Below are 6,611 nucleotides of genomic sequence, written 5' to 3'. Positions count from 1 at the left end.
CCGTCACACAGCTGGATTATTGGTGAGTGCTGTGTTTAACACGAAATACAGAGACAGACAAAGTGTAACTTTCAGGAGATGGTATTCTGTATGAACCCTATAATAACATCATGGATGTGATTTCGAGAACAGAAAATATATTTTGACGTTACTCATGGACGTAAACATATAGCCTATGATGCCTCACTGTGCCTGTACGGGAAGATATATGAAGCTTTCGGGGACCTGGGGGGAGCCAGTGAAGAGTGTGACGTATGGTGAGGGAAGCATCTCAGTAATCATTTGACGCATTCCCCAAGAGCATATCAAATGTCATGAGGTTACTGACATCTGCAGTGGACGCATCTTGCTCTAGGTGTTTCAGACTTGGAAAACAAGTAGGTTGAGTTACTGTCATGACTAAAAAAACAATACTGGTTGAAATGATGGGTTCCAGGTTAAAACCACGTGGTATTTATTGTCCCGGCGGTAAAGTCGTTAAGGACTGAAATGAATTGTTTCAGGATAATGAACAGGCGCACGGTGTATCACGGGTCGGAACCGAGAAAAGTGTGCAGCCCTTTCATTAGTCACGACGTTTCATGAATCAAACTGGAAGAATGAATACTTGACATGTGATCGATTAAAGTCTCTTTAAGAGCCTTGTATTCTAACGACGAAGCCTTGGGTGAATTAATACTGGTATCGCTGTCACATGGAAAAAAAAACAGCTACAAGGACAAATTGGAAGAAATATACACTTTCCAATTAGTTTTTTCAAAACTCAGTTGTGTATTCAGAATGTGCGCCGTTCAACCCATAGTTCACATTATACATTGTGTTTTTATATATTAGCTGATGATGAAACCAGGTGCTCGTGTCTTACCCTACCGGAAGCATCTGCCATTGGTGAAGGTCGGTAGCGAAAACTTGACCCTAGAAAAATGATTTACGACCTCTGTCACAAGATAGAAGCACATATTCAAAAGAAACCAACATTAAAGACTTTGTTTGAAATTACGAAGATGACAAAAGGTTTTCGGTGAACAGATGAACATGTTCTTCTCTACCTGTAGCATCTGTCGTGAGCCTAGAAAACCATGGTACGACCGTCCAAGTCAGGTTGTTTTCGCCGACCAACTACGCCAGTTTACGTCAATTTAGCCGTCAGTAAGCAAAAGTGATGTTATAGACCAATCACTGTTGTATATTAAGTGGATACCCCTATCTGGTAGTTTGGCATATTTTCTGTCCATTTTCTCATTTGTTATCGTATCGTATCTGTCCGTTGTTTGTTTTCTAAAAGTCTTGAATGTGAGTGATCCAATAAGAGTATTGTACACGTCCATTAGTCTTGCACTCGACAGTATATGTACCAAAGTACCTTAAAATCACTTCATCATGTACATTTCCATTCAGATGGACAATATAACACTGGCTGTGGATCATATCTCTGTATAGTGAAAATTGATGCTCAAACACTCCATCTATGGAAGTCTTGACATCCCACTGTAGTCCCGCTGGGGATCATAGTAGTACCAACATCCGGTAGACACATTGATTAATTCCGTCTTGAACACCGTCATTTGGGCAACCAAAGAATATACGCATGGACTTCCTGGAAAACCAAATTCTCGTTTGTGTCTTACTTTCTTAATTTGGTTAGTTTCAGTTAACGCCGATTTGAACATCATTTTGGTTGTAAATATAACGTTGTTTATATAAATTGGCAATGCACGAGAATAGCCAGCCTAGATTTTCTGCCGAAACAGATTCCATTTGGCGTAAAGGGCAAACTAGCTGTGGAAATTATATGAATGGACCACGGAAAGTCAGTGTTGACACTAGGTGTTTGCGGAAAGGGTACCTTACCGGTAGCACTCTCCATTCATACAATTTTCATAGAAAATAAGTATTTATTGCCTGACGCCACACAGCAGTACTCCTGCTAATGCGACCTCAGCCTGTAAGTAAACCAGACAATCAAGTATTCGATGAACCAGAAAATCCAGTGATTGATTTTGTTGAAACCAATAAAAACGATATGTTAAGCAAGCCAAAAGTTACGTCTTTCATAAACGTTTACCGATTTTGTTGGTTGTTGCTGAAATATTCAATCTGATCGAATCTTCGAAACTACGACCAGCAGATCCTGAGACGACTAAGGGAAGTAACTCACAAAGAATTTGCCACTTGTGTACTTTCTCCCATGAGTATATTCACGAGTTCGTTATCACATATGTGTGTTTCACCGTTACCAAACTTCAGAATTAACCATCATATATATATAGATACTGACGCACAATGAAAACGCATAATCATGTTTTCAAAAATCAGACATGATGTCTTTTTGTTCTCCAGTCCATTTCGAAGCATATCGAATGAGATTTGGACCCGAACGATGACAATGTTGTGTTTGATTACCTCATGCCTAAATACACAGAGCAACCTTATTTGATTTGTGTGACCCTTTGTCAAATACATGTACAATAAAAATGCAAATTTGCGTTTTCAAAGTGAATCAGTATATATCTGTCATTCATGATCAGTTAATGGTTCGTGGTATAATCGAGACACGAGTAATATCTCATGTCGTTGTACTGAATCACAGCTCTTATGTCAGTGCCTTTGTCCTCTATCTGATATTTTGACATAAACCTTTCTGTTTCGGTCTAATGACTGAGTCACATATGCCATAAAGATTAGTTTACGATGCCGGAAAAGGCTGAAAATCGGCAAAATTAAGAGACACCCGACGGGACGCCGGACGATCATCTCTTAGCATTGGCCATGTTTTTAACATCGGGAAGACCCCGGTGGACACATCGGAAGAAAATATCTCTGAGTTATTTTCTTGTGGCGACCAGTGGTCCACACCCCCATCGGTAATGGATCTGTGACACATCTCCCGGCAGCCCACCAGTGACCCTCCAGGCACCTGCCAGATCATGAGGGAATCGGACAACTTTTGCAGTGCGCGGGTGTGGTATGGTCATCGGAGGATAGCCGAAAGGTCATCTGCCGGGAATCGGCCAATACTCGGAATGTTCCCCTCCGGTGACCGGATGATTAAGCCAAGTCGTGAGGTGACCAATCGGAGTCAGGGAAAGCAACGAACAGGCGCCGAGCGGGTATCATTTATCGGACACCGGAAATCTTGACGTGCCTGTTCCGGAGTGTTTATAATGGGCTGAATGGGATAAGAAGCATAGAATGTCTTCAGGATGCCTGTCCCTCCACACACACTGAGACTGGCCTGGCTCCGAATACAATACGCTAGAGTCCGAAGCTCTCTTTGCCTTTCAACTCTTCATTTCCGAAGTTTCAGACTCCACAGATTCACAAAAAAAACTGAAATGTGATACAGTTCTTGCAGCAATTTCGACGGCGAACACGAACTGTGATTGGCCGGGCACTGAGCGATCTCATTTTATAGCGGGCAGGAAACGGGCGGTGTTCATCCGGGCATCGGTGTACATATATGGAGTCTAAACTTGTCTGATTGATCGAACATCTGAGCTAAGATATAACTGGCTATTGCGAAAGTTGAGGAAAACCATTAATTTTACGGTATGATTGCCGATCTGACAACCATTATAACAACACACCACACACTATATACCACACGCCACACACTACACGCCACACACTATACACCACACGCCACGCACTACACGCCACACAGTATACATCACACGCCACGCACTACACGCCACACACTATACACCACACGCCACGCACTACACACCACACGCCACACACTACACGCCACACACTATACACCACACGCCACGCACTACACACCACACGCCACACACTACACGCCACACACTACACACCACACGCCACGCACTACACACCACACGCCACACACTATACACCACACGCAACACACTACACGCAACACACTATACACCACACGCCACGCACTACACACCACACGCAACACACTATACACCACACGCCACGCACTACACACCACACGCCACACAGTATACACCATATGCGAAACGCTAAACACCACACGCCAATCAGCACACGCTACAAATACATACCTCCACACGTGACGAACGACACACGCCATTCATCACATGCCCCAAACAGGAAACGTTTCCCTCCACACGCCGCGTTCAACTCGCCACCAACGATCACTAAACTATATCTCACATCTGTCACTCCATCACACTAAACGCCATGTCAAGAAAATGTCAACCCAACACCCCTCTCTGTGGATATAATTGACATGCGACCCGTGAAGATCCGGGGTAGAATAGGTCTCCATCAACTGATTCTTACCGTAAAAGGCGACTATGCTTGTCGTAAGAGGCGGCGAACAGGATCGTGTGGTCAGGCTCGCTGACTTGGTTGATGCATGTCATCGTATTCCAATTGTGTGGATCGATGCTCATGATGCCAATCACTGGGTTGTCTGGTTCAGACTCGATTATTTACAGATCGCCGTCATATAGCTGGAATATTGCTGAGTGTGGCGTTAAACAAACTAAACATTTACATGGTGTCAACACAGGCGTGTAACATGTGCTCTCACTACCTCACGTAAACTGCCGGGCAAAAGAAAGTATACACCTATGTTTGAAAGTGGCTAAAATGAAACAAACAAGAAAAGGTAATGAGGTGGTGACGTATTTGATACGGGTAACATAGTTGTGTTTTGGACCTTAAGTTATTGCGGCGACTGTTTTAGCCTCGTTACGTTTGTGATTTTGTTGCTTGCCATGTCCAGTTTTAAGTGTATAATTTTAGGCTCATCGGTGTAGTTATATCGAACTAAAGAGCAAGGTTTCGATGCTCAACGAACTGCCGCTGTTAAACGAACACAAGGTGTGAAACAACTCTCCAACTAATATTGATTCTTCTAGTTTACGGTGTACAATTTCTATTTGCAGTTGCATACTTTAGATATTTATTTATGCACTTCATGTGGACTGTATACATATAGCTGTTACCACGGCATGTGAAGATGTATTACGAATATTCACAAATAGTGTGAAGGTTATAACTAGCTGTAGCACACACTATTGTGGACATGCGATCGTCAATAAAAAGTCTTTGTATCGTTCTCTGATTCCTGTGGTGTGTCTAAATGAGGAATTTGTCTAGGAATTCTCAGAACACGACATTCGCCCCCATGCCTGCATCACATAGGTTTATGGGTTCAATAATCCTACAAGGCATTTAGCCGAGCGGTTTGTTGGGCTTCTATAAGACTGTCCTATATGACATGGCCACGACCAAAAAGCTTTATGGAGTGAATTAGTGAGGCAAAACGCCTTTAGCTATATCACAGCGTTACAGCACAATGTGGGAGGAAAGCCCTAAGGCTGACCCCTCACTACCAAACGTTAATCACTTTTGTGAAACACACATGATCGAGTATGATGTTCACAAAACGAGGATTATAATCGGGTCGAATCTGGACTTCGATCGCACGACCAGTAAGCCTGTCAAGGATGTGTGAGGTTACACTCACTGCAGAACAACATTCTTAATGTCTCTATCAGCAGCTGACCGCATATTATACAAAATATGTTTGCAAGAGGCGACTAACGGGATCGGGTGGTCAGCTTCGCTGACTTGGTTGATGCATGTCTCGTATCTCAATTGCGTGGATCGATGCTCATGATGTCAATCACTGGATTATCTGGTCCAGACTAGATTAATTACAGACCGCCGTCATATAACTGGAATAGTGCTGAGTGTGGCGTTAACCAAACAACCATCACACAAGATATGTTTAACTTAACTTAACATATTTGCTTCGAATAGGTGGATTCCTGGGTTCAAATATGAAAACCTGAATCAGATTCCTTGGTTGGTCAGCGTTGCGGTATACTTATATTTTAGGTTGCAAAACACTGCAACCAAATATATGCTTTTACTGCAACGCTGGCAAACCAAGGAAACTGATTCAGGTTTCCGATTGGAACCCACGACACACATATTTCACAGCTGAGGATACCAACTCATTGGGGAAAATACATTATCAAGAAAATGAAAGCCACGAGCAGTTATATCATTGAGTCACCGATCTTTATGCTGACTTCCTCGAGTATAGTATCATAATTCAAGTGGACCTCTTCACATGTTCTGAACCGTTCCTCGTCTTCTTTGAGAAAGAACTACATTTATTATAGAAATTACACATACAAAATGTACTTACATTGCATCCATACCTTTTTATGGTGTTTATATTCCCCTGTGTGATTACCCGATAATCTTTGAGATGGGTGGATACATATGATCTCGAAGCAACAATTCTTACTTATTCTTGACAGCATTAAAGGTCAGTTAGTCTCGTTTGAATTGATATTGAAAAGACTTGAAATATAAAATACTTAAGCTTGGCTTATGTTGAATAATATGTGTACTAAGTGAGTGAGTGAGTATGGTTTTAAGTCGCTTGTAGCAGTATCACGGCAGGGACATCAGATATGGGCTTCACACAACGTACCCATGAGGGGAATCGAACCCGGGTCTTCGTCGTGACAAGCGAACGCTTTAACCTCTAGGCTACCCCACCGCCCCTGTATACTAAAGGAAAAATGAAACATAATATTAGGTCATTCGTCTGATCAATATTGTATCAAAAATCCATTGACAAAACACATACC

This window comes from Haliotis cracherodii, unplaced genomic scaffold (genome assembly GCF_022045235.1).
Source record: "Haliotis cracherodii isolate W230 unplaced genomic scaffold, xgHalCrac1.p SCAF_3, whole genome shotgun sequence".
In the NCBI taxonomy this organism is placed as follows: Eukaryota; Metazoa; Mollusca; class Gastropoda; order Lepetellida; family Haliotidae; genus Haliotis; species Haliotis cracherodii.
This window is presented reverse-complemented; position numbering follows the sequence as displayed.